Genomic DNA, 14,187 nt, shown 5'->3' with positions numbered 1-14,187 from the left:
CGCACGCGTGCGGGGACACCTCCCCTACAACGCCACACTCTCGGATAAGCCCGAGAGGTGTAAAGAAAAGTGTGGCGGACCGTCCAGTGAGGTCAGAGGTCAGAAAAGTGCAGTTTTCAGGCAACGGTGGACACTGGACCGGCGCCGGCGGACACTGCCGACACTTCTGACATACGCACGCGTGCGGGGACACCTCCCCTACAACGCCACACTCTCGGATAAGCCCGAGAGGTGTAAAAAAAAGTGTGGCGGACCGTCCAGTGAGGTCAGAGGTCAGAAAAGTGCCGTTTTCAGACAACGGTGGACACTGGACAGGCACCGGTGGACACTGCCGACACTTCTGACATACGCACGCGTGCGGGGACACCTCCCCTACAACGCCACACTCTCGGATAAGCCCGAGAGGTGTAAAGAAAAGTGTGGCGGACCGTCCAGTGAGGTCAGAGGTGAGAAAAGTGCAGTTTTCAGACAACGGTGGACACTGGACCGGCGCCGGCGGACACTGCCGACACTTCTGACATACGCACGCGTGCGGGGACACCTCCCCTACAACGCCACACTCTCGGATAAGCCCGAGAGGTGTAAAGAAAAGTGTGGCGGACCGTCCAGTGAGGTCAGAGGTCAGAAAAGTGCAGTTTTCAGACAACGGTGGACACTGGACCGGCGCCGGCGGACACTGCCGACACTTCTGACATACGCACGCGTGCGGGGACACCTCCCCTACAACGCCACACTCTCGGATAAGCCCGAGAGATGTAAAAAAAAGTCTGGCGGACCGTCCAGTGAGGTCAGAGGTCAGAAAAGTGCAGTTTTCAGACAACGGTGGACACTGGACCGGCGCCGGCGGACACTGCCGACACTTCTGACATACGCACGCGTGCGGGGACACCTCCCCTACAACGCCAGACTCTCGGATAAGCCCGAGAGGTGTAAAGAAAAGTGTGGCGGACCGTCCAGTGAGGTCAGAGGTCAGAAAAGTGCAGTTTTCAGACAACGGTGGACACTGGACCGGCGCCGGCGGACACTGCCGACACTTCTGACATACGCACGCGTGCGGGGACACCTCCCCTACAACGCCACACTCTCGGATAAGCCCGAGAGATGTAAAAAAAAGTGTGGCGGACCGTCCAGTGAGGTCAGAGGTCAGAAAAGTGCAGTTTTCAGACAACGGTGGACACTGGACCGGCGCCGGCGGACACTGCCGACACTTCTGACATACGCACGCGTGCGGGGACACCTCCCCTACAACGCCACACTCTCGGATAAGCCCGAGAGGTGTAAAAAAAAGTGTGGCGGACCGTCCAGTGAGGTCAGAGGTCAGAAAAGTGCCGTTTTCAGACAACGGTGGACACTGGACAGGCACCGGTGGACACTGCCGACACTTCTGACATACGCACGCGTGCGGGGACACCTCCCCTACAACGCCACACTCTCGGATAAGCCCGAGAGGTGTAAAGAAAAGTGTGGCGGACCGTCCAGTGAGGTCAGAGGTCAGAAAAGTGCAGTTTTCAGACAACGGTGGACACTGGACCGGCGCCGGCGGACACTGCCGACACTTCTGACATACGCACGCGTGCGGGGACACCTCCCCTACAACGCCACACTCTCGGATAAGCCCGAGAGGTGTAAAGAAAAGTGTGGCGGACCGTCCAGTGAGGTCAGAGGTCAGAAAAGTGCAGTTTTCAGACAACGGTGGACACTGGACCGGCGCCGGCGGACACTGCCGACACTTCTGACATACGCACGCGTGCGGGGACACCTCCCCTACAACGCCACACTCTCGGATAAGCCCGAGAGATGTAAAAAAAAGTCTGGCGGACCGTCCAGTGAGGTCAGAGGTCAGAAAAGTGCAGTTTTCAGACAACGGTGGACACTGGACCGGCGCCGGCGGACACTGCCGACACTTCTGACATACGCACGCGTGCGGGGACACCTCCCCTACAACGCCAGACTCTCGGATAAGCCCGAGAGGTGTAAAGAAAAGTGTGGCGGACCGTCCAGTGAGGTCAGAGGTCAGAAAAGTGCAGTTTTCAGACAACGGTGGACACTGGACCGGCGCCGGCGGACACTGCCGACACTTCTGACATACGCACGCGTGCGGGGACACCTCCCCTACAACGCCACACTCTCGGATAAGCCCGAGAGATGTAAAAAAAAGTGTGGCGGACCGTCCAGTGAGGTCAGAGGTCAGAAAAGTGCAGTTTTCAGACAACGGTGGACACTGGACCGGCGCCGGCGGACACTGCCGACACTTCTGACATACGCACGCGTGCGGGGACACCTCCCCTACAACGCCACACTCTCGGATAAGCCCGAGAGGTGTAAAAAAAAGTGTGGCGGACCGTCCAGTGAGGTCAGAGGTCAGAAAAGTGCCGTTTTCAGACAACGGTGGACACTGGACAGGCACCGGTGGACACTGCCGACACTTCTGACATACGCACGCGTGCGGGGACACCTCCCCTACAACGCCACACTCTCGGATAAGCCCGAGAGGTGTAAAGAAAAGTGTGGCGGACCGTCCAGTGAGGTCAGAGGTCAGAAAAGTGCAGTTTTCAGACAACGGTGGACACTGGACCGGCGCCGGCGGACACTGCCGACACTTCTGACATACGCACGCGTGCGGGGACACCTCCCCTACAACGCCACACTCTCGGATAAGCCCGAGAGGTGTAAAGAAAAGTGTGGCGGACCGTCCAGTGAGGTCAGAGGTCAGAAAAGTGCAGTTTTCAGACAACGGTGGACACTGGACCGGCGCCGGCGGACACTGCCGACACTTCTGACATACGCACGCGTGCGGGGACACCTCCCCTACAACGCCACACTCTCGGATAAGCCTGAGAGGTGTAAAGAAAAGTGTGGCGGACCGTCCAGTGAGGTCAGAGGTCAGAAAAGTGCAGTTTTCAGACAACGGTGGACACTGGACCGGCGCCGGCGGACACTGCCGACACTTCTGACATACGCACGCGTGCGGGGACACCTCCCCTACAACGCCACACTCTCGGATAAGCCCGAGAGATGTAAAAAAAAGTCTGGCGGACCGTCCAGTGAGGTCAGAGGTCATAAAAGTGCAGTTTTCAGACAACGGTGGACACTGGACCGGCGCCGGCGGACACTGCCGACACTTCTGACATACGCACGCGTGCGGGGACACCTCCCCTACAACGCCAGACTCTCGGATAAGCCCGAGAGGTGTAAAGAAAAGTGTGGCGGACCGTCCAGTGAGGTCAGAGGTCAGAAAAGTGCAGTTTTCAGACAACGGTGGACACTGGACCGGCGCCGGCGGACACTGCCGACACTTCTGACATACGCACGCGTGCGGGGACACCTCCCCTACAACGCCACACTCTCGGATAAGCCCGAGAGATGTAAAAAAAAGTGTGGCGGACCGTCCAGTGAGGTCAGAGGTCAGAAAAGTGCAGTTTTCAGACAACGGTGGACACTGGACCGGCGCCGGCGGACACTGCCGACACTTCTGACATACGCACGCGTGCGGGGACACCTCCCCTACAACGCCACACTCTCGGATAAGCCCGAGAGGTGTAAAGAAAAGTGTGGCGGACCGTCCAGTGAGGTCAGAGGTCAGAAAAGTGCCGTTTTCAGACAACAGTGGACACTGGACAGGCACCGGTGGACACTGCCGACACTTCTGACATACGCACGCGTGCGGGGACACCTCCCCTACAACGCCACACTCTCGGATAAGCCCGACTCTCGGATAAGCCCGAGAGGTGTAAAGAAAAAAATGTAAAAAAAGTCTGGCGGACCGTCCAGTGAGGTCAGAGGTCAGAAAAGTGCAGTTTTCAGACAACGGTGGACACTGGACCGGCGCCGGCGGACACTGCCGACACTTCTGAATTACGCACGCGTGCGGGGACACCTCCCCTACAACGCCAGACTCTCGGATAAGCCCGAGAGGTGTAAAGAAAAGTGTGGCGGACCGTCCAGTGAGGTCAGAGGTCAGAAAAGTGCAGTTTTCAGACAACGGTGGACACTGGACCGGCGCCGGCGGACACTGCCGACACTTCTGACATACGCACGCGTGCGGGGACACCTCCCCTACAACGCCACACTCTCGGATAAGCCCGAGAGGTGTAAAGAAAAGTGTGGCGGACCGTCCAGTGAGGTCAGAGGTCAGAAAAGTGCAGTTTTCAGACAACGGTGGACACTGGACCGGCGCCGGCGGACACTGCCGACACTTCTGACATACGCACGCGTGCGGGTACACCTCCCCTACAACGCCACACTCTCGGATAAGCCCGAGAGGTGTAAAAAAAAGTGTGGCGGACCGTCCAGTGAGGTCAGAGGTCAGAAAAGTGCCGTTTTCAGACAACGGTGGACACTGGACAGGCACCGGTGGACACTGCCGACACTTCTGACATACGCACGCGTGCGGGGACACCTCCCCTACAACGCCACACTCTCGGATAAGCCCGAGAGGTGTAAAGAAAAGTGTGGCGGACCGTCCAGTGAGGTCAGAGGTGAGAAAAGTGCAGTTTTCAGACAACGGTGGACACTGGACCGGCGCCGGCGGACACTGCCGACACTTCTGACATACGCACGCGTGCGGGGACACCTCCCCTACAACGCCACACTCTCGGATAAGCCCGAGAGGTGTAAAGAAAAGTGTGGCGGACCGTCCAGTGAGGTCAGAGGTCAGAAAAGTGCAGTTTTCAGACAACGGTGGACACTGGACCGGCGCCGGCGGACACTGCCGACACTTCTGACATACGCACGCGTGCGGGGACACCTCCCCTACAACGCCACACTCTCGGATAAGCCCGAGAGATGTAAAAAAAAGTCTGGCGGACCGTCCAGTGAGGTCAGAGGTCAGAAAAGTGCAGTTTTCAGACAACGGTGGACACTGGACCGGCGCCGGCGGACACTGCCGACACTTCTGACATACGCACGCGTGCGGGGACACCTCCCCTACAACGCCAGACTCTCGGATAAGCCCGAGAGGTGTAAAGAAAAGTGTGGCGGACCGTCCAGTGAGGTCAGAGGTCAGAAAAGTGCAGTTTTCAGACAACGGTGGACACTGGACCGGCGCCGGCGGACACTGCCGACACTTCTGACATACGCACGCGTGCGGGGACACCTCCCCTACAACGCCACACTCTCGGATAAGCCCGAGAGATGTAAAAAAAAGTGTGGCGGACCGTCCAGTGAGGTCAGAGGTCAGAAAAGTGCAGTTTTCAGACAACGGTGGACACTGGACCGGCGCCGGCGGACACTGCCGACACTTCTGACATACGCACGCGTGCGGGGACACCTCCCCTACAACGCCACACTCTCGGATAAGCCCGAGAGGTGTAAAAAAAAGTGTGGCGGACCGTCCAGTGAGGTCAGAGGTCAGAAAAGTGCCGTTTTCAGACAACGGTGGACACTGGACAGGCACCGGTGGACACTGCCGACACTTCTGACATACGCACGCGTGCGGGGACACCTCCCCTACAACGCCACACTCTCGGATAAGCCCGAGAGGTGTAAAGAAAAGTGTGGCGGACCGTCCAGTGAGGTCAGAGGTCAGAAAAGTGCAGTTTTCAGACAACGGTGGACACTGGACCGGCGCCGGCGGACACTGCCGACACTTCTGACATACGCACGCGTGCGGGGACACCTCCCCTACAACGCCACACTCTCGGATAAGCCCGAGAGGTGTAAAGAAAAGTGTGGCGGACCGTCCAGTGAGGTCAGAGGTCAGAAAAGTGCAGTTTTCAGACAACGGTGGACACTGGACCGGCGCCGGCGGACACTGCCGACACTTCTGACATACGCACGCGTGCGGGGACACCTCCCCTACAACGCCACACTCTCGGATAAGCCTGAGAGGTGTAAAGAAAAGTGTGGCGGACCGTCCAGTGAGGTCAGAGGTCAGAAAAGTGCAGTTTTCAGACAACGGTGGACACTGGACCGGCGCCGGCGGACACTGCCGACACTTCTGACATACGCACGCGTGCGGGGACACCTCCCCTACAACGCCACACTCTCGGATAAGCCCGAGAGATGTAAAAAAAAGTCTGGCGGACCGTCCAGTGAGGTCAGAGGTCAGAAAAGTGCAGTTTTCAGACAACGGTGGACACTGGACCGGCGCCGGCGGACACTGCCGACACTTCTGACATACGCACGCGTGCGGGGACACCTCCCCTACAACGCCAGACTCTCGGATAAGCCCGAGAGGTGTAAAGAAAAGTGTGGCGGACCGTCCAGTGAGGTCAGAGGTCAGAAAAGTGCAGTTTTCAGACAACGGTGGACACTGGACCGGCGCCGGCGGACACTGCCGACACTTCTGACATACGCACGCGTGCGGGGACACCTCCCCTACAACGCCACACTCTCGGATAAGCCCGAGAGATGTAAAAAAAAGTGTGGCGGACCGTCCAGTGAGGTCAGAGGTCAGAAAAGTGCAGTTTTCAGACAACGGTGGACACTGGACCGGCGCCGGCGGACACTGCCGACACTTCTGACATACGCACGCGTGCGGGGACACCTCCCCTACAACGCCACACTCTCGGATAAGCCCGAGAGGTGTAAAAAAAAGTGTGGCGGACCGTCCAGTGAGGTCAGAGGTCAGAAAAGTGCCGTTTTCAGACAACGGTGGACACTGGACAGGCACCGGTGGACACTGCCGACACTTCTGACATACGCACGCGTGCGGGGACACCTCCCCTACAACGCCACACTCTCGGATAAGCCCGAGAGGTGTAAAGAAAAGTGTGGCGGACCGTCCAGTGAGGTCAGAGGTCAGAAAAGTGCAGTTTTCAGACAACGGTGGACACTGGACCGGCGCCGGCGGACACTGCCGACACTTCTGACATACGCACGCGTGCGGGGACACCTCCCCTACAACGCCACACTCTCGGATAAGCCCGAGAGGTGTAAAGAAAAGTGTGGCGGACCGTCCAGTGAGGTCAGAGGTCAGAAAAGTGCAGTTTTCAGACAACGGTGGACACTGGACCGGCGCCGGCGGACACTGCCGACACTTCTGACATACGCACGCGTGCGGGGACACCTCCCCTACAACGCCACACTCTCGGATAAGCCTGAGAGGTGTAAAGAAAAGTGTGGCGGACCGTCCAGTGAGGTCAGAGGTCAGAAAAGTGCAGTTTTCAGACAACGGTGGACACTGGACCGGCGCCGGCGGACACTGCCGACACTTCTGACATACGCACGCGTGCGGGGACACCTCCCCTACAACGCCACACTCTCGGATAAGCCCGAGAGATGTAAAAAAAAGTCTGGCGGACCGTCCAGTGAGGTCAGAGGTCAGAAAAGTGCAGTTTTCAGACAACGGTGGACACTGGACCGGCGCCGGCGGACACTGCCGACACTTCTGACATACGCACGCGTGCGGGGACACCTCCCCTACAACGCCAGACTCTCGGATAAGCCCGAGAGGTGTAAAGAAAAGTGTGGCGGACCGTCCAGTGAGGTCAGAGGTCAGAAAAGTGCAGTTTTCAGACAACGGTGGACACTGGACCGGCGCCGGCGGACACTGCCGACACTTCTGACATACGCACGCGTGCGGGGACACCTCCCCTACAACGCCACACTCTCGGATAAGCCCGAGAGATGTAAAAAAAAGTGTGGCGGACCGTCCAGTGAGGTCAGAGGTCAGAAAAGTGCAGTTTTCAGACAACGGTGGACACTGGACCGGCGCCGGCGGACACTGCCGACACTTCTGACATACGCACGCGTGCGGGGACACCTCCCCTACAACGCCACACTCTCGGATAAGCCCGAGAGGTGTAAAGAAAAGTGTGGCGGACCGTCCAGTGAGGTCAGAGGTCAGAAAAGTGCCGTTTTCAGACAACAGTGGACACTGGACAGGCACCGGTGGACACTGCCGACACTTCTGACATACGCACGCGTGCGGGGACACCTCCCCTACAACGCCACACTCTCGGATAAGCCCGACTCTCGGATAAGCCCGAGAGGTGTAAAGAAAAAAATGTAAAAAAAGTCTGGCGGACCGTCCAGTGAGGTCAGAGGTCAGAAAAGTGCAGTTTTCAGACAACGGTGGACACTGGACCGGCGCCGGCGGACACTGCCGACACTTCTGAATTACGCACGCGTGCGGGGACACCTCCCCTACAACGCCAGACTCTCGGATAAGCCCGAGAGGTGTAAAGAAAAGTGTGGCGGACCGTCCAGTGAGGTCAGAGGTCAGAAAAGTGCAGTTTTCAGACAACGGTGGACACTGGACCGGCGCCGGCGGACACTGCCGACACTTCTGACATACGCACGCGTGCGGGGACACCTCCCCTACAACGCCACACTCTCGGATAAGCCCGAGAGGTGTAAAGAAAAGTGTGGCGGACCGTCCAGTGAGGTCAGAGGTCAGAAAAGTGCAGTTTTCAGACAACGGTGGACACTGGACCGGCGCCGGCGGACACTGCCGACACTTCTGACATACGCACGCGTGCGGGGACACCTCCCCTACAACGCCACACTCTCGGATAAGCCTGAGAGGTGTAAAGAAAAGTGTGGCGGACCGTCCAGTGAGGTCAGAGGTCAGAAAAGTGCAGTTTTCAGACAACGGTGGACACTGGACCGGCGCCGGCGGACACTGCCGACACTTCTGACATACGCACGCGTGCGGGGACACCTCCCCTACAACGCCACACTCTCGGATAAGCCCGAGAGATGTAAAAAAAAGTCTGGCGGACCGTCCAGTGAGGTCAGAGGTCAGAAAAGTGCAGTTTTCAGACAACGGTGGACACTGGACCGGCGCCGGCGGACACTGCCGACACTTCTGACATACGCACGCGTGCGGGGACACCTCCCCTACAACGCCAGACTCTCGGATAAGCCCGAGAGGTGTAAAGAAAAGTGTGGCGGACCGTCCAGTGAGGTCAGAGGTCAGAAAAGTGCAGTTTTCAGACAACGGTGGACACTGGACCGGCGCCGGCGGACACTGCCGACACTTCTGACATACGCACGCGTGCGGGGACACCTCCCCTACAACGCCACACTCTCGGATAAGCCCGAGAGATGTAAAAAAAAGTGTGGCGGACCGTCCAGTGAGGTCAGAGGTCAGAAAAGTGCAGTTTTCAGACAACGGTGGACACTGGACCGGCGCCGGCGGACACTGCCGACACTTCTGACATACGCACGCGTGCGGGGACACCTCCCCTACAACGCCACACTCTCGGATAAGCCCGAGAGGTGTAAAGAAAAGTGTGGCGGACCGTCCAGTGAGGTCAGAGGTCAGAAAAGTGCCGTTTTCAGACAACAGTGGACACTGGACAGGCACCGGTGGACACTGCCGACACTTCTGACATACGCACGCGTGCGGGGACACCTCCCCTACAACGCCACACTCTCGGATAAGCCCGACTCTCGGATAAGCCCGAGAGGTGTAAAGAAAAAAATGTAAAAAAAGTCTGGCGGACCGTCCAGTGAGGTCAGAGGTCAGAAAAGTGCAGTTTTCAGACAACGGTGGACACTGGACCGGCGCCGGCGGACACTGCCGACATTTCTGACATACGCACGCGTGCGGGGACACCTCCCCTACAACGCCAAACTCTCGGATAAGCCCGAGAGGTGTAAAGAAAAGTGTGGCGGACCGTCCAGTGAGGTCAGAGGTCAGAAAAGTGCAGTTTTCAGGCAACGGTGGACACTGGACCGGCGCCGGCGGACACTGCCGACACTTCTGACATACGCACGCGTGCGGGGACACCTCCCCTACAACGCCACACTCTCGGATAAGCCCGAGAGGTGTAAAAAAAAGTGTGGCGGACCGTCCAGTGAGGTCAGAGGTCAGAAAAGTGCCGTTTTCAGACAACGGTGGACACTGGACAGGCACCGGTGGACACTGCCGACACTTCTGACATACGCACGCGTGCGGGGACACCTCCCCTACAACGCCACACTCTCGGATAAGCCCGAGAGGTGTAAAGAAAAGTGTGGCGGACCGTCCAGTGAGGTCAGAGGTGAGAAAAGTGCAGTTTTCAGACAACGGTGGACACTGGACCGGCGCCGGCGGACACTGCCGACACTTCTGACATACGCACGCGTGCGGGGACACCTCCCCTACAACGCCACACTCTCGGATAAGCCCGAGAGGTGTAAAGAAAAGTGTGGCGGACCGTCCAGTGAGGTCAGAGGTCAGAAAAGTGCAGTTTTCAGACAACGGTGGACACTGGACCGGCGCCGGCGGACACTGCCGACACTTCTGACATACGCACGCGTGCGGGGACACCTCCCCTACAACGCCACACTCTCGGATAAGCCCGAGAGATGTAAAAAAAAGTCTGGCGGACCGTCCAGTGAGGTCAGAGGTCAGAAAAGTGCAGTTTTCAGACAACGGTGGACACTGGACCGGCGCCGGCGGACACTGCCGACACTTCTGACATACGCACGCGTGCGGGGACACCTCCCCTACAACGCCAGACTCTCGGATAAGCCCGAGAGGTGTAAAGAAAAGTGTGGCGGACCGTCCAGTGAGGTCAGAGGTCAGAAAAGTGCAGTTTTCAGACAACGGTGGACACTGGACCGGCGCCGGCGGACACTGCCGACACTTCTGACATACGCACGCGTGCGGGGACACCTCCCCTACAACGCCACACTCTCGGATAAGCCCGAGAGATGTAAAAAAAAGTGTGGCGGACCGTCCAGTGAGGTCAGAGGTCAGAAAAGTGCAGTTTTCAGACAACGGTGGACACTGGACCGGCGCCGGCGGACACTGCCGACACTTCTGACATACGCACGCGTGCGGGGACACCTCCCCTACAACGCCACACTCTCGGATAAGCCCGAGAGGTGTAAAAAAAAGTGTGGCGGACCGTCCAGTGAGGTCAGAGGTCAGAAAAGTGCCGTTTTCAGACAACGGTGGACACTGGACCGGCGCCGGCGGACACTGCCGACACTTCTGACATACGCACGCGTGCGGGGACACCTCCCCTACAACGCCACACTCTCGGATAAGCCCGAGAGATGTAAAAAAAAGTCTGGCGGACCGTCCAGTGAGGTCAGAGGTCAGAAAAGTGCAGTTTTCAGACAACGGTGGACACTGGACCGGCGCCGGCGGACACTGCCGACACTTCTGACATACGCACGCGTGCGGGGACACCTCCCCTACAACGCCACACTCTCGGATAAGCCCGAGAGGTGTAAAGAAAAGTGTGGCGGACCGTCCAGTGAGGTCAGAGGTCAGAAAAGTGCAGTTTTCAGACAACGGTGGACACTGGACCGGCGCCGGCGGACACTGCCGACACTTCTGACATACGCACGCGTGCGGGGACACCTCCCCTACAACGCCACACTCTCGGATAAGCCCGAGAGGTGTAAAGAAAAGTGTGGCGGACCGTCCAGTGAGGTCAGAGGTCAGAAAAGTGCAGTTTTCAGACAACGGTGGACACTGGACCGGCGCCGGCGGACACAGCCGACACTTCTGACATACGCACGCGTGCGGGGACACCTCCCCTACAACGCCACACTCTCGGATAAGCCCGAGAGGTGTAAAAAAAAGTGTGGCGGACCGTCCAGTGAGGTCAGAGGTCAGAAAAGTGCCGTTTTCAGACAACGGTGGACACTGGACAGGCACCGGTGGACACTGCCGACACTTCTGACATACGCACGCGTGCGGGGACACCTCCCCTACAACGCCACACTCTCGGATAAGCCCGAGAGGTGTAAAGAAAAGTGTGGCGGACCGTCCAGTGAGGTCAGAGGTCAGAAAAGTGCAGTTTTCAGACAACGGTGGACACTGGACCGGCGCCGGCGGACACTGCCGACACTTCTGACATACGCACGCGTGCGGGGACACCTCCCCTACAACGCCACACTCTCGGATAAGCCCGAGAGATGTAAAAAAAAGTCTGGCGGACCGTCCAGTGAGGTCAGAGGTCAGAAAAGTGCAGTTTTCAGACAACGGTGGACACTGGACCGGCGCCGGCGGACACTGCCGACACTTCTGACATACGAACGCGTGCGGGGACACCTCCCCTACAACGCCAGACTCTCGGATAAGCCCGAGAGGTGTAAAGAAAAGTGTGGCGGACCGTCCAGTGAGGTCAGAGGTCAGAAAAGTGCAGTTTTCAGACAACGGTGGACACTGGACAGGCACCGGTGGACACTGCCGACACTTCTGACATACGCACGCGTGCGGGGACACCTCCCCTACAACGCCACACTCTCGGATAAGCCCGAGAGGTGTAAAGAAAAGTGTGGCGGACCGTCCAGTGAGGTCAGAGGTCAGAAAAGTGCAGTTTTCAGACAACGGTGGACACTGGACCGGCGCCGGCGGACACTGCCGACACTTCTGACATACGAACGCGTGCGGGGACACCTCCCCTACAACGCCAGACTCTCGGATAAGCCCGAGAGGTGTAAAAAAAAGTGTGGCGGACCGTCCAGTGAGGTCAGAGGTCAGAAAAGTGCAGTTTTCAGACAACGGTGGACACTGGACAGGCACCGGTGGACACTGCCGACACTTCTGACATACGCACGCGTGCGGGGACACCTCCCCTACAACGCCACACTCTCGGATAAGCCCGAGAGGTGTAAAGAAAAGTGTGGCGGACCGTCCAGTGAGGTCAGAGGTCAGAAAAGTGCAGTTTTCAGACAACGGTGGACACTGGACCGGCGCCGGCGGACACTGCCGACACTTCTGACATACGCACGCGTGCGGGGACACCTCCCCTACAACGCCACACTCTCGGATAAGCCCGAGAGGTGTAAAGAAAAGTGTGGCGGACCGTCCAGTGAGGTCAGAGGTCAGAAAAGTGCAGTTTTCAGACAACGGTGGACACTGGACCGGCGCCGGCGGACACTGCCGACACTTCTGACATACGCACGCGTGCGGGGACACCTCCCCTACAACGCCAGACTCTCGGATAAGCCCGAGAGGTGTAAAGAAAAGTGTGGCGGACCGTCCAGTGAGGTCAGAGGTCAGAAAAGTGCAGTTTTCAGACAACGGTGGACACTGGACCGGCGCCGGCGGACACTGCCGACACTTCTGACATACGCACGCGTGCGGGGACACCTCCCCTACAACGCCAGACTCTCGGATAAGCCCGAGAGGTGTAAAGAAAAGTGTGGCGGACCGTCCAGTGAGGTCAGAGGTCAGAAAAGTGCATTTTTCAGACAACGGTGGACACTGGACCGGCGCCGGCGGACACTGCCGACACTTCTGACATACGCACGCGTGCGGGGACACCTCCCCTACAACGCCACACTCTCGGATAAGCCCGAGAGATGTAAAAAAAAGTGTGGCGGACCGTCCAGTGAGGTCAGAGGTCAGAAAAGTGCATTTTTCAGACAACGGTGGACACTGGACCGGCGCCGGCGGACACTGCCGACACTTCTGACATACGCACGCGTGCGGGGACACCTCCCCTACAACGCCACACTCTCGGATAAGCCCGAGAGATGTAAAAAAAAGTGTGGCGGACCGTCCAGTGAGGTCAGAGGTCAGAAAAGTGCAGTTTTCAGACAACGGTGGACACTGGACCGGCGCCGGCGGACACTGCCGACACTTCTGACATACGCACGCGTGCGGGGACACCTCCCCTACAACGCCACACTCTCGGATAAGCCCGAGAGGTGTAAAGAAAAGTGTGGCGGACCGTCCAGTGAGGTCAGAGGTCAGAAAAGTGCCGTTTTCAGACAACAGTGGACACTGGACAGGCACCGGTGGACACTGCCGACACTTCTGACATACGCACGCGTGCGGGGACACCTCCCCTACAACGCCACACTCTCGGATAAGCCCGAGAGGTGTAAAAAAAAGTGTGGCGGACCGTCCAGTGAGGTCAGAGGTCAGAAAAGTGCAGTTTTCAGACAACGGTGGACACTGGACCGGCGCCGGCAGACACTGCCGACACTTCTGACATACGCACGCGTGCGGGGACACCTCCCCTACAACGCCACACTCTCGGATAAGCCCGAGAGGTGTAAAAAAAAGTGTGGCGGACCGTCCAGTGAGGTCAGAGGTCAGAAAAGTGCAGTTTTCAGACAACGGTGGACACTGGACCGGCGCCGGCAGACACTGCCGACACTTCTGACATACGCACGCGTGCGGGGACACCTCCCCTACAACGCCACACTCTCGGATAAGCCCGAGAGGTGTAAAGAAAAGTGTGGCGGACCGTCCAGTGAGGTCAGAGGTCAGAAAAGTGCAGTTTTCAGACAACGGTGGACACTGGACCGGCGCCGGCGGACACTGCCGACACTTCTGACATACGC

Source organism: Gymnoscopelus braueri (assembly GCF_963280865.1).
Source record: "Gymnoscopelus braueri genome assembly, contig: SCAFFOLD_70, whole genome shotgun sequence".
NCBI lineage: Eukaryota > Metazoa > Chordata > Actinopteri > Myctophiformes > Myctophidae > Gymnoscopelus > Gymnoscopelus braueri.
Note: the sequence above shows the minus strand (reverse complement) of the source record.